Source organism: Labeo rohita, chromosome 24 (assembly GCF_022985175.1).
Source record: "Labeo rohita strain BAU-BD-2019 chromosome 24, IGBB_LRoh.1.0, whole genome shotgun sequence".
In the NCBI taxonomy this organism is placed as follows: domain Eukaryota; kingdom Metazoa; phylum Chordata; class Actinopteri; order Cypriniformes; family Cyprinidae; genus Labeo; species Labeo rohita.
In genome coordinates this window covers 7300295-7313982 of record NC_066892.1, presented here as the reverse complement: position 1 = coordinate 7313982, position 13688 = coordinate 7300295, and positions in this window count along the sequence as shown.

Below are 13688 nucleotides of genomic sequence, written 5' to 3'. Positions count from 1 at the left end.
AGCAAACGAAAATTTGCGAAGTGTAAGCGAAAGCTGCGGCAACGCATTTAGAATCCATGATTCGCGAAAACGATTCTTTGAAAATCATTAACAAAGAATGAAGCATATTTGAAGAGCATGTTAAATTCGTGCGACTGAGCTCATTTTTTCATTTTCATTGTTTTTCTTCTTTTGCAGTGGCATATTTTTGATCGTTTCTTGGAAAGTTACATTCAGTTTTACAAAGTTACGTTCATTCTTATTGGCACAAAAATAATCCCATAATAATCACTTTTAATTAATTTAAAGCATTCTTGCTAAATAAAAGTATTCATTTCAATAATTTCAAAAAAGATACTGACTGCAAGCTTTTAAATGGTATAGTGTATAATGTTACAAAAGCTTTTTATTTATTATTAATTATTAAATATTGATAATACAGCAAAGAGCATATTACAGTGATTTCTGAAGGATCATGTGACACTGAAGACTGGAGTAATGATGCTGAAAGGAATAAATTACATTTTATAAAAATATTCAAATAGAAAGCAGTTATTTTAAATAGTAAAAAATATTTCACAATATTACTGCTTTTGTTGTATTTTGGATCAAATAAATGCAGGTTTGGTGAGCAAAAGACAATTCTTTAAAACACAATAAAAATCTTACTGTTCAAAAACTTTTGACACACACACACACACACACAGCTACTATCAGTACATAAGATATCCTTGACACCAGCAAAATCCACCAAACTCTTAGAAGAAGCGTTGTTTTATAAGACATCTTCCACAGAGTATCTAAGTGCTCACAAGATCTTCTGCTGATCTACTTTCATGACCCTTGGTCTATAACAGCTAATGGAAAACATGAATTACACTCTTACCTGAGGCTATAAGTGTTCAAAGGACGAGAGAAAAATATAAAACATCCGCCATTGCGCTGAGAGTATAGTGAGAAGAGACTGACACAGTTCTGAAAACCATGAAATTTTTGTGGCTTTCCGTCTGTTTACTAGCTTTAAGGTCATCAAAACTGCAGAGTACTCAGTTGACGATATAAACTTTCAGCAGAGATACAGATAACAAATGTCCACTCAACAATGACACATCAATGACAGACAGCCGTTAAACTGTCGTACATACAAAGTCTCTACCGCTTCTACATGTCACAACAAATGCAGACTCTCAATGGCAGGCCAACAGTCATACCAGGAGATCTGCATATCAGCAGAGATGGAGATTAAACAAGCTTCACACAGGAAGTTAGTCACTCAACATCAAACACCTTAACTTGCGCATTATGTTTGCCCATAATCCTACCTCCCTAAATGAGGATATGCCAACATTTCTGCACCTCTAGCAGTAACAAACTATAGGTTTCCCGACACTAATCTTACAATGATTGGACACCCCAAACTAATGCCACTGGTTCATTCCAAGTTGGGTTGGTTAAAACAATTAAAGATGGAATAATTCACCCCCGGCAAAATGGGCTTTTAATAAAACTTGGCTATGCACAAAAAATATTTTTTAATTGCTGCTACGTGACTAAACAAAGCAGAGAAAGAAAAACCCTGAAGCTGTCCAAAGATTTCCAGATGACGCAAAATACTAAGAAAAATACTTTTTTGCACGAGACCAGTAGTAGATTGATATATTTCCAAGGCCAATATATTGGCCAATCTTTGGCATTTTCATCTGGCCAAGAAGTGTCTATTTTGACAATAACAGGACACATGCAAGTGTAATCTTTAAATCCTTTTATCAAGTTCAAATATCGATTTACTTTACTATTCATTTTCTAACTTAATAAATATGTACAATACATAAACTACCAGTCAAAAGTTTTTGAACAGTAAGATTTTTAATGTTTTTTAAAAAGTCTCTTCTGCTCACCTGCATTTATTTGATCCAGAATACAGCAAAACCAGTAATATTGTGAAATATTTTTACTATTTAAAATAACTGCTTTCTATTTGAATATATTTTAAAATGAAATTTATTCCTGTGATCAAAGTTACATTTTCAGCATCATTACTCCAGTGTCACATGATCCCTCAGAAATCATTCTAATATGCTGATTTCCTATTAAAGAAAAATGTATTATTTTTATCAATATTTAAAACAGTTGAGTACATTTTTTCAGGATTCTTTCAGGCTTTTGTAACATTATACAGTTTACTATTGAAATTGCATTTTTGTTTTGTAACATAAATTATTGAATACTTTTATTTAGCAAGGTTGCTTCAAATTGATCAAAAGCGACAGGGCTGGGTATCGTTCAAAAATTTTCAATATCGATGCCGATACCTTGACTTCAATACCGCTTCCTGAACTAGGGTTGTCAAAAGGTACCGGGTTCGGTACTGAAATTTTAAAAACGTCCATTTCCCGCTCACATTTGATTGCGATTTTTAAACATCGCTGATTGGCCATAGTGTTCACGCGTTCAACAGACATGACTGTGATTGGCTACAATGATAAGCGCTTCACACTCCTCACCGAGCGCTCACACATAAGCATAACGGGAGCGTTTGAAAGCCGCATCTTTCAGCAGATCCCTAATACATCTGCATATAGACGGATCCGCTGAAAGTCTCTTCTAGTGAGCAGAAGAGACTTCTTTAAAAAACGTTAAAAATCTTAAAAAAAAAAAAAAACAACAACAAGAAATATGTCTCAATTTGTGTTTTGAAGATGAACGAAGATCTTACGGATTTGGAACAACATGAGGGTGAGTAATAATGACAATTTTCATTTTTGGGTGAACTGTTCCTTTAAATAGCGTAATACCATAATCATGAGTCTCAGCTTTATATCAGCCATAAGCGATCAAAAAAAGTCAACCACTACAGTTAACCTGAAGACACATTAGTCATCTGCATACTACTGACAATGCTGGTTAAAAATCTGCAAACTTATCCATTAAGTGCATAATAGGCATTATAGAGGTTATAAACTTTATTGAGTAGAGTAGTCAGCATTATTTCAGAACATGCTCAAACTACTAAACTAACAGACTGTGACATCAGCACATCTCCTCATGGGGTGATAGGAGTCAAAAAACATGCGGTCACTAAATTTAGACTTTCTTTATGTAGCAATAGGCAACATGCACACATAGGGGAGGGGTGAGGGTGAGTGTATTTAAAGTTACCATACAGGTTCACGCTGGTTATGAAAAGCAGGTGCCCAAAGCAGTCATGAAGCAATGTATGGTAACAGGAAGCTGAGCCGTTTTTACAGATGAACACGTGTGACAGCACGTTTTCTGCTGTGTGTGCATGCATCTCGACCATAAGCATGCAGTTTATGAAACAACACGATACAGTAAAACTTTCAGAAATGTATGATTGAGTAGATTAACATGCTTTCCATACTGGTGAGCTGGTTTGTCAAGTGGGTGGCACATCACAGCATTGACAAAGCTGCATTGCTGGCATGCTTTAGTGCATTGAGTAAATGCATCATATATTAAGAGAAGCAGTGCTGCCTTATGAATGAAAGATTGGCCGGGGAAAAGCAAGGCTCATAGAGCAGCAGAATGGATGGACTGCTAAATGGATGCTTTATTAAACCCATGAGGAAACTGCAGTGCAAAAGCAGCCAGACACAATCTGCAAAGTACACGTATATATAGAAACAAAAAAATAAATTACTTTTCAAAAATTAAGGCCTGGAAACCACAACTTTACATTTTTATGCTATCTGATGTCAATACCGTGGCACTTTCATATAAGGGTCAACGGAGTGCAAATCTGTTAATTTCATACAAGAAAAATACATTAAAAAGGAAATTCATACATTAATTTCAACTTTTGGAAATTAAAAAATGTGTTTTAAATTAAAAAAAATAAAATACATTTTTCGTAAGAAAACATTCAATGTAAAAAAAAAGTTTAGTAAGAAAAATCCTTAATTATTATAATTACTTTGGTTATTACAATTTTGTTTTAAATTATATTAATGAATATTTTTTAAATGCTAATTAGCACTAATTTAGAAAAAACATAATTTTACGAAAACGCAAATACGTTTTTGTCTTTGTTTTTGAATTTTTAACATTGCATTTTTTTTTTTTTTAATTGCATATTTGACTACAAATATTACATTTCTAAGAAAATGGCATATGCGTTTTAAACTAGATTTTTTTAAATCATAAATAAATCATTTGGTATTTGTATATACTGTACACACATCACAGCTCTTAAAACTGAAAGTAAACCAAAATCAGGAAGAGGAGAAAAAAAAAACCTCAGCACAAAGTAGTTTTCAGAAGTTAGCAACACATTTCCTTATGAAAAATGCCAGATACATCCAAAAAATCTTTTCTGTGCTGCATTTAGCATTTCCATTATATACAGAGAAAATCAATGTTTCTTTAGTCGCAAACGTGAACAAATGTTTCCCTTCATACTGACATGCATTCCCAGTGTAGAATCGAACACATATTTAAATGCATATTGGAACATTAAACTCAAATCTTGTTTTTTAGATATCATTTTAGCCTTTATTTGTCAATAAACTCGGTCATTTAACTCTGGCTGGTGTGCTGCATTGAACCGCATTGCTTGTGTAACAAATGCACATATATATATGTACATTTATGCTTAGATGAGCATTTTACGAAGACGGTTGCGTGCCAAATATACATCAAAACTGCAATCCAGCACTGCCAGTCTGATAACACAAATAAATACTGAATCACAGCTCTGCTACAGCGCTGTAAAAACATTGCGATGGACGGAAATCGACTCGTGTTGTTAACAACATGCCTGCTGCTTTCTTTAGGCCAAATCACACCGCAATGCTGGTTGAAAACACAACGCTTGTGCATTAAAACCCTGCTTGATAACACGCAATGCATGCGTTTACCATATGCTTACCTCTTATCGATCATCAATGGTTTCTGTTGGTTAGTTGTGCATGGTGTCTGAAAACATGGGCTGGTAAAAATCCGTGTTTTTCGTCAGTCAGACACATGCATGATTCTCCTCTCTCCACGGCGATATGAAATGCATGATTTCATATCAAAAGGAGAAACGGGTGGTCTTTACAATAATATCAATCGGCGATGCGTGTGAGTTTTATAAACGCGCGTCGGTGAGAGCATGTTGTGGATGATGTGAAACTGATGTGTGTTGATGATGGCTGTATGTAGTGGCTATGGAGGTGAGGGAACGAGAGGATCCAATTTCAGCTCATTCTTAAAGAGATATTCACACACGGATAATGTCTCACTATTGTGGTGGGTATTTTGATTCATCCGTAAGTCGAGTCTTTTGAATTCATTCACTAGCGAGATTCATTCAGAGGCAGTTTCGTCAGGTTATCGTTACACCAGTAGGTGGCGACAAAGTGAGTGACTGAATCATTCTCTCAACCGATTCGTTCAAAAAACGAGTCCGAGGGAAATATAATACGAGTTTTCAGTGCAAAAGTAAGCTACTTTCCTTCATTTGTCCGTAGCTGAGTTTTATTGAGCTAAAACAACAAAAACTGACTAAATAAATACAGTTTCAATGAGTTCTTATGCAAGGTTGCCAGGTCTGTGAAACAAACCCAATCCAACTGCTAATCAAAATTAACCCAATTGCATTTTTTTCAGTGTTTTTTTATTCAGATAATTTTCACTTTAGCCCACAGACTAAAAAACCCTGCAGCAACAGTGTAAAAGTAGCCCAGTTAAGTGGGAAATCCACAGACTTGGCAACACAGTCATAAGATGTGTCATGTGTACACATTCATAATTCTTCATTCCCTTTCTCTTCTTGACTGAGATTCTAGTTCATTTGAGTAAATTATATATATATATATATATATATATGATAATAAAACCACTATAGAAATCATCAAATGTGATTCTTTTGTTTGTTTATCTCTAAGGTCTCCTTCACAACATTGACTGGTAAAATGAAAGGGGCGTGTTTGTTTAATGAACCAATGAAGAGCATCTCTCACAGTCCACTCTCTAATGCTATTGGCTTTTGCTACAGTCAGTCAGAAAAACAGTCAAGCACCTCAGTGAGAGCAGTGTTGCCAAGTCCACTACTGATAGTGATATTTAGCCTCTGGAATGCGGTCGTTAAAGATTGCTTGAGCTGGAAAGCAGTTTTACATTAATTTTAAATCATAAACATCTTAAAGACATCTAATAAACATCTATTTGACATCTGATAGGAAATGTCCTGTAAACATACTGCAAATGAGCAAACACAAAAAAATACGTCTTGCAGATGTAAATGCAGATGTCAAATAGATGTCTCCATGATGTATTTGTGCTATCAGGGGTCTGTTAAAGATTGCTTGATCTGGAAAGCATCTGCTGTGTACAGACATCTGACAGATGTCTTTAAGATGTCAATTTTACATACATTCTAAATCATAAACATCTTAAAGACATCTAATAAACATCTATTTGACATCTGATAGGAAATGTCCTGTAAACATATTGCAGATGCGCAAACACAAAAAAAAATACGTCTTGCAGATGTAAATGCAGACGTCAAATAGACATCTCCATGATGTATTTGTGTTATCAGGGGTCTGTTAAAGATCACTTGATCTGGAAAGCATCTGCTGTGTACAAACATCTGACAGACATCTGTAAGATGTCAGTTTTACATACATTCTAAATCAGAAACATCTCAAAGACATCTAGTAAATGTATATTTGACATCTGATAGGAAACGTCCTATAAACACATTGCAGATGCGCAAACACAAAAAAATACATCTTGCAGATGTAAATGCAGACGTCAAATAGACGCCCCCATGATGTACATGTGCTGTCAAGGGTCTGTTAAAGATCACTTGATCTGGAAAGCATCTGCTGTGAACAAACCTCTGACAGATTTATTTAAAATGTTAATTTTACATACATTCTAAATCAAAAACATCTTAAAGACATCCAATAAACATCTATTTGACATCTTATAGGAAACGCTTTTTAGCAAGCACTAAAAAATACATCTTGCAGATGTAAATGCAGACATCACATGGACGTCTCCGTGATGTACGTGTGCTATCAGGGAAATTTTACCAGGGGAACCCCACCAAAAATGTGTATTTTACTCCCTGGAATACAAGGGAGTTTTTAACAGGGGAACCCCTCGAAATGCGATTTGTTTATTTTTGAGTAGCAATTGGGCAGGTTTTGTTGTGAAAACCTGGCAAACCTGAATGAGAGTCAAGAATGATTTGCTCACCTAAAAGATTCATTAGACACAGCTGATTCATACACAACACTTGTGAAGACATCCTATAGATTTCTACTCTTGCTAAATTTTAATTAGCACAGACATTTTATTACAAGTATTAAAACATAATTTAGATTATTTATAAACAATCCTTAATAAAAGGTAATATGTAACATGGTGGAATGATTGGCGTTGCCATGCTAATCACTACCACATTCATGCCTATATGACGATTCCCCTTCGTAATTTTTGTTTCTTTTTTGGTAAGTGCCATAAGGAGGACAGATTTAGATGATCATCTGGAAATTTTGTCAGCCATTTTTGTCCCACCAAGCTAAAAATAGCTCAGGACCACACACCACTGCACCCCAACCACATGGCAAAATATTTAATGAAGCACCATCCATCAGTACTCCCCTCTAATCACCATTCTCATTATTCAGATATTTTTAGCATACAATTTTCTATTTTCCCCTATTCATGAATATGCTGGATAACAGGTAAAAGGGTTTCCTATGACTTATCTATGCTTTAACCTAAATATGAAGCAGTCCCAGTGTCAGAAATTAAAGTTTCGCTTAAAACCGTACAATATTTGTATCAATTCTAGAACCATAAAAGATAATTTTGTCACATTTGGTGATTTTAAAAAGCAGTAGTTAATTTCCAACCCACTCCGGCCACTTTACAAACAACCGCTGAATCTTTTCAAGCTACTTTTCTCAAACCTAGATTATGATTTAACCTGAAGTTTGATATATACACACAAAGTTCACATTATATCGACTGAACAAACACGTGGGCCGTTGAGATTTTGACCACCTGTGGTGAATAAACTAGGGCACTAGAACAGCTCTTTCGTCACACTTGGCAAAACTGTCCAAACGCGCATGCTAAATTTGCACCACAAATGTTTCTATATCACAGGACCACAGGCAGGCGCCAAACCTTCTTGGGCAGGAAAAAGTATGATTCATCTTCTGTACAACTGCCAAGAGGCCACAACACATTATTCTTTCAAATAATGGAATCGCAATTGCTTCTGCTCACCACCAGATAGCAGTCAGTCTACATAGTTAACCTCTAGTGATGTGATTGCAACTTTGAACAGGATCCAGAATACAAGCAAAGACTTGATAGCGCATTCTCACTTTCCACATCCCAAATAAGATTATTACAGTACCTTTAATTTAACGTTGACTTTAACTACCCAACATGGTTGCAGCTCGTTCACTTCTCAAACGCCAGATGCTGTGTAAATCAAATCCATCAGCTCACTGACATGATTTTCCTCCATCTGTGTCACACCCTCCACTTCATCAGGCTCCATGCGGAAAGGATTCCATCCTCCAAGCCTCTTCCTGAGGAAACAGACAGAGAGTGGGCTAACTTAACTAACACGTCGAGGAACAATGAAACAGGCCTGACTGGAGACGTGATTATGTAAAAGCTGCTTTGAGCTTTAATTTTTATTAATAGTCTGCGCTGTCTGCCAACGTACAATGTGAAATTTGTGGAACTCCAGCTGCGTGAAGACATTTATGAGTGTCAAGTTATCTGGAATCAATTTTGGGGCCTCAGGAGGAAAACATTAGGAGTGGATAGTGTTGTTGCATAAATCAGGGTCTATTTTATGTTTTGCCAGCATTTACGTCATTACGGATAAAGTTATAATACAGAGTAATATGAGAGTAATTGTTAATACAACAAAAAAGAAAAATCGAAATTTAGAAACAGTTCTATAAATATATACAGTAAATATAAACAGTAATATATATATATATATATATATATATATAAAATTTATCATTTTATTAATTGTTTTTTGGTATTTTCCATTTTTCATTTTAATTTAAGATTTAATTTAAAGTATTTTTCCTGTGATCTGTAATTTTTGTATTACTGTCTTTTTGTGTTTTTGTCATTTGTATTAGTTATATATATGTTTTATATATATATATATATATATATATATATATATATAGTATATAGTATAGTAATGTATATAATATTTTAAAATATTTTATTTTATCAGTTAATCTGTATTTATTATAAAATATTAAATTACTTTATTATTTTATTTTTGGTATTTTGCATTTTTATTTTAATTTAAGTTAATGTTGTAGTAGTTTTTCTTGTGTTTTTGTCATTTTTTTTATTAGTCATATATTTATGTATCTTGTGTTTTTATCATTTTATATATATATATATATATATATATATATATGAAATTATAGTAATATATATTTAAGTGTTTTTACATATTTTATTTTATCAGTTAACTGGAATTTATTTAGTTATTTATTTGCTTATTTATTTATTAACTGAAGTTGTAACTAAAGTAGTATTTCTTGTGTTTTGTTTTTTTTTTTTTCATTTTTATTAGTCACATGTAATTCTAATTATAATTACTTTATTATTTTATTTTTGGTATTATGCATTTTTATTTTAATTTAAGTTAATGTTGTAGTAGCTTTTCCTGTGTTTTTGTCATTTTTTATTAGTCATATATATTTATGTATCTTGTGTTTTTGCCTTTTTTTATTATGCATATGTGTATATATATATATATATATATATATATATATATATGAAAGTACAGTAATATATATATAATATTTTTAAATGTTTTTACGTATTTTATTTTATCAGTTAATTTGTATTTATTTATTTATTTATTTATTTGCTTATTTATTAACTGAAGTTATAACTAAAGTTGTATTTCTTTTTGTTTTTTTCATTTTTATTAGTCACACACACACAAACAAACAACGCACACACACACTTAATTTTTACTTTCCTTTTTAAAATATTTTTTATATATTGTATATATTAGGTAATTATTAATTATTATTATTAATTATTATTGTGTTATATATATATATATATATATATATATATTTCAATTTCAGTAAAAACTAACCCTGGTCTTTTTAAAACTTTAGTGTAAAATCATTACAAAGTCAAATAGTACCATTCTTAATTTACATCCCCAGCCTTGAATGGCCAAGTAAGCACATCCAATTCCCATAAATCTCATGTGAAGTAGACATTAGCTAACACGCTTGTCTATTTTTGCCAAAAACTAAAACATATTAAATGGTTCAGTCTGTACTCTTTACTCACCATTCATGCACAACACGACAGAGATCATTTGACCAACTTCAGACGTAGACTACGACAAAACACACCTTGTCACGATGCCAATAAAGCTGAACTGGCGAAATCAGAGTAGATCTGAGGGGGGATGATGGAAATGCTCTGTCAGGCCACAGGACAAAAATCAATCAGGCATCTAATGCACATCAGTCCACATATTGACTGACACCAGTGGGACTATTTGCACTGGTTTAGATATTTAAAACAAGGTTAAAAATGTTGCTTCAGCAAGAAGCACTAACTAATCAGAACTAGTTCTGTTCATTCACGTCAACCTAAGCAAAAACCTGATTGTTTGAGCAGAGGAACATTCCTCCCTTAAAGGAGAACAGGCTCAAACCTACAGACAACCCTCTGTTTGGATCAACTCCACCTCAGTCCAGCAGTCTGGAAAAAAAGAAACTGATGTGTGTGTGAGAGAAAGAGAGCAGTGGTTTATGCATTCATAGCAAGGTTATGTAATGTTCCAGAACCTTTGCATTACTTAGACCAGCGAGGTCTGGGCTCTTCGGCTGAATTCCTCTTTAACAAAGCCATTCAAAATGGCTCATGCAGCAGACTGGACTTTGTGGCAAGATGCCAGCCAGCCACTAAAAAAAAAGGTACAGTAGGAAGGTCTGTTTTTCTTCCAGTGGATTCGCTGCCAAAGTGAGCGGCGATTTCCTTTCGACCACTTCGTCTCAGATTTTGTTCACATGTGTGCTACTCTTCCCTCTCAACGTGCGAGGACATTCCTCACTTGTTGGCGATTCATCTTGGAGCACTTTTATAGAAATGGAGAGCATGTCATAATCCCCGGGGCCATAAATGCCTTGTGTTGTTGTAAATCTGAAGTTAATGCATCTGCAAATGTGCTTCCATTGCTTTCAGATGACATGCACCAATGCAATACATCTAGACTCGCAGGGTTCTTAAGAGAACTAAAAAGTTTTTGCAGTCATTGCAAAACTTTTTTTAAGTTCTACAAAGAATTCTTTAGAAAACCATCTGTGACTGAACTTTTAAGAACCCAACGATCAATATGCTGAATTAAAAAAAAAAAAAAAAAAAAAGGTCGTCAAGATGTTTTTTAATCTCTGAAGAGTCTTGTAAAGATCTTTAAAATGAACATTTTCATTTGGCTAACATTAACCAGTAGTCAGATTTTATTAGTTTTTTTTTTATGTATGCACCAATGACCCAAGAGAGTGTGTTTGAAGACAAAACAAAGGCAAATTAGATTTCATGTAGACTTAAAGATATTTTATTTAATATCTATGGAAGGTTATTTCTGCCAGATAATTTAATTAATAAAATTTATTTATTATTAGTAGTAAATGAATACATACATGCATAAATAAATAAATGAAATTATTAGCTTTAGGAAATAGCAAGAAAAAAGTCAAGGTTGTTTTTAGCTATGTAATAAAAAAAAATTGTAGTAATTGCCATGGAATAAATAAGTGAATGAATGAATGAATTAATTAATTAATTGATTTAATTCATAGAGAAAAGTCAAACTTGTTTTATACTACAGAATAAAAAAAATAGTGGTAATTGCCACTGAATTCAAAATGAATGAATGAATGAATGAATGAACAAATAAATAAATCAAATGTGAAGTCACAGTGTTAAAAAGAAAAGTAAAAAATTAGTTTATTTAAATTAAAAAGAGTTTTTTTTTTAATAAACCTGAAGTTCTGTTAAGAAAAAAGGTCAGAAATGTGAAATATGAATTCGCGATCTCAAAAAGAAGCCATATTAATAATAAATAAATAAATAAATACATTTTTTAATTTTTTAAATGAATTTTATAAATTTTAAAATAAATAAATTTTGGATTTTTTAAATAAACAAAATAAATAAATAAATAATAGTATTATAAATAAATGTATACATTTAATTTATTATTAATAAATAAATACAATTAATAAAAATCTTTTTAAATTCTGAACTTACAGTATATTTCTTTTTTATTTTTTATAAACTTGCAATTCTGTCTAAGAAAAAAGGTCAGAATTGTGAACTCACAATCTTGAAAAGAAAAGTCAAAATGATGCAAAATAAACTTGAAATAACAAGAAAAAATCAAATGTTTTTCACTATTTTAAAAAAGTGTTTTTTTTTTTTTTAAAATAATGGTAATTGCAACTTGTTTCATTCAATTACTGGTTTATATCTCATAATTTAGACTTTTTTCTCGAACGTGTGAGTATATCTTGCAATTCTGAATTTATATCACATTTCTGCTATTTTGCAATTCAGATTTTTTGTTATCAGAATTGCAAAATACAAATTCAAAAATGCACAACATAAAAAAAGGATACAAAGGCGCAATTAGTTTTATTTTTTATTCTGTGGTGAAAATAAGCTTCTATAAATATTTATTTAATGTTAAATAATTATTTAAAAAACATTTTTACCATGTGTGTGTGTTTTTTTTTTTATAATATGCGCCATTAAATGTCACAATGTGACCAGAAAAGTGTGTTTAGAGAATAAATAGAGGCTTAATGTTGACTCATATATATGTTTTATTAAATATATATGGATGCTTATGCATGCTAAGGAATTAATTAAATAAATAAATAAATAAATAAAATTATTATTATTATTATTTTATTTATTTATTTTTGCAATTTTGAGTTTACAGTATAGCTCAGTTTTTTTTTTAGAAACTTCAAATTCTGTCTGAGAAAAAAGGTCAGAATTGTGAAAATGTGAACTTTGAGATATGAACTCAAAACTGCAGGAAAAAAGTCAAGCTTTTTTTTTCGGAATAAAAAAATAACAGTAATTGCACCTTTTTTCTTGCAATTTCTGGTTTATATCTCATAATTTTGACTTTTTTTTTCTCAGACTTGTGAGTTTATTTATTTATTTATTTATTTTTTGTTAATTCAGAACTGCAAGATATAAAATAAGCATAAAAAGGTGCAATTAGCTTTATTTTTTATTCTGTGTCAAAAACGAGCTTTTATAAACATGTATTTATTTAACAGTTACTATTTACTTATACAGTATAAATCTATAAATGGGAAACAATTCCCATATGTGGTTTCCACTGTGTGGCCCCTGATAATTCAGGCCTGTTGCTGTTTTCCGCCTGTAAATAGAACAAACTAGTTAACTAATTGACTTGTAAAACAGAGGAAGTCTACCTTCTTTTTTTATAAGCTGACTAAATGTGAGAAGGTTCACATCATGCTGGAGAAATGTGGCCTGTATTGTTGAGAAGCTGATGTCATAAAATATGTGGCATAGTTTACAGGTAGTCCAGAAACCAGAAACACTTTCACCTTGCTGTAAATGCGCCTTTGTCAACCTGGGCCTCAGTAAGTAACTTTGGGCTTCATGAAGATAACATATGA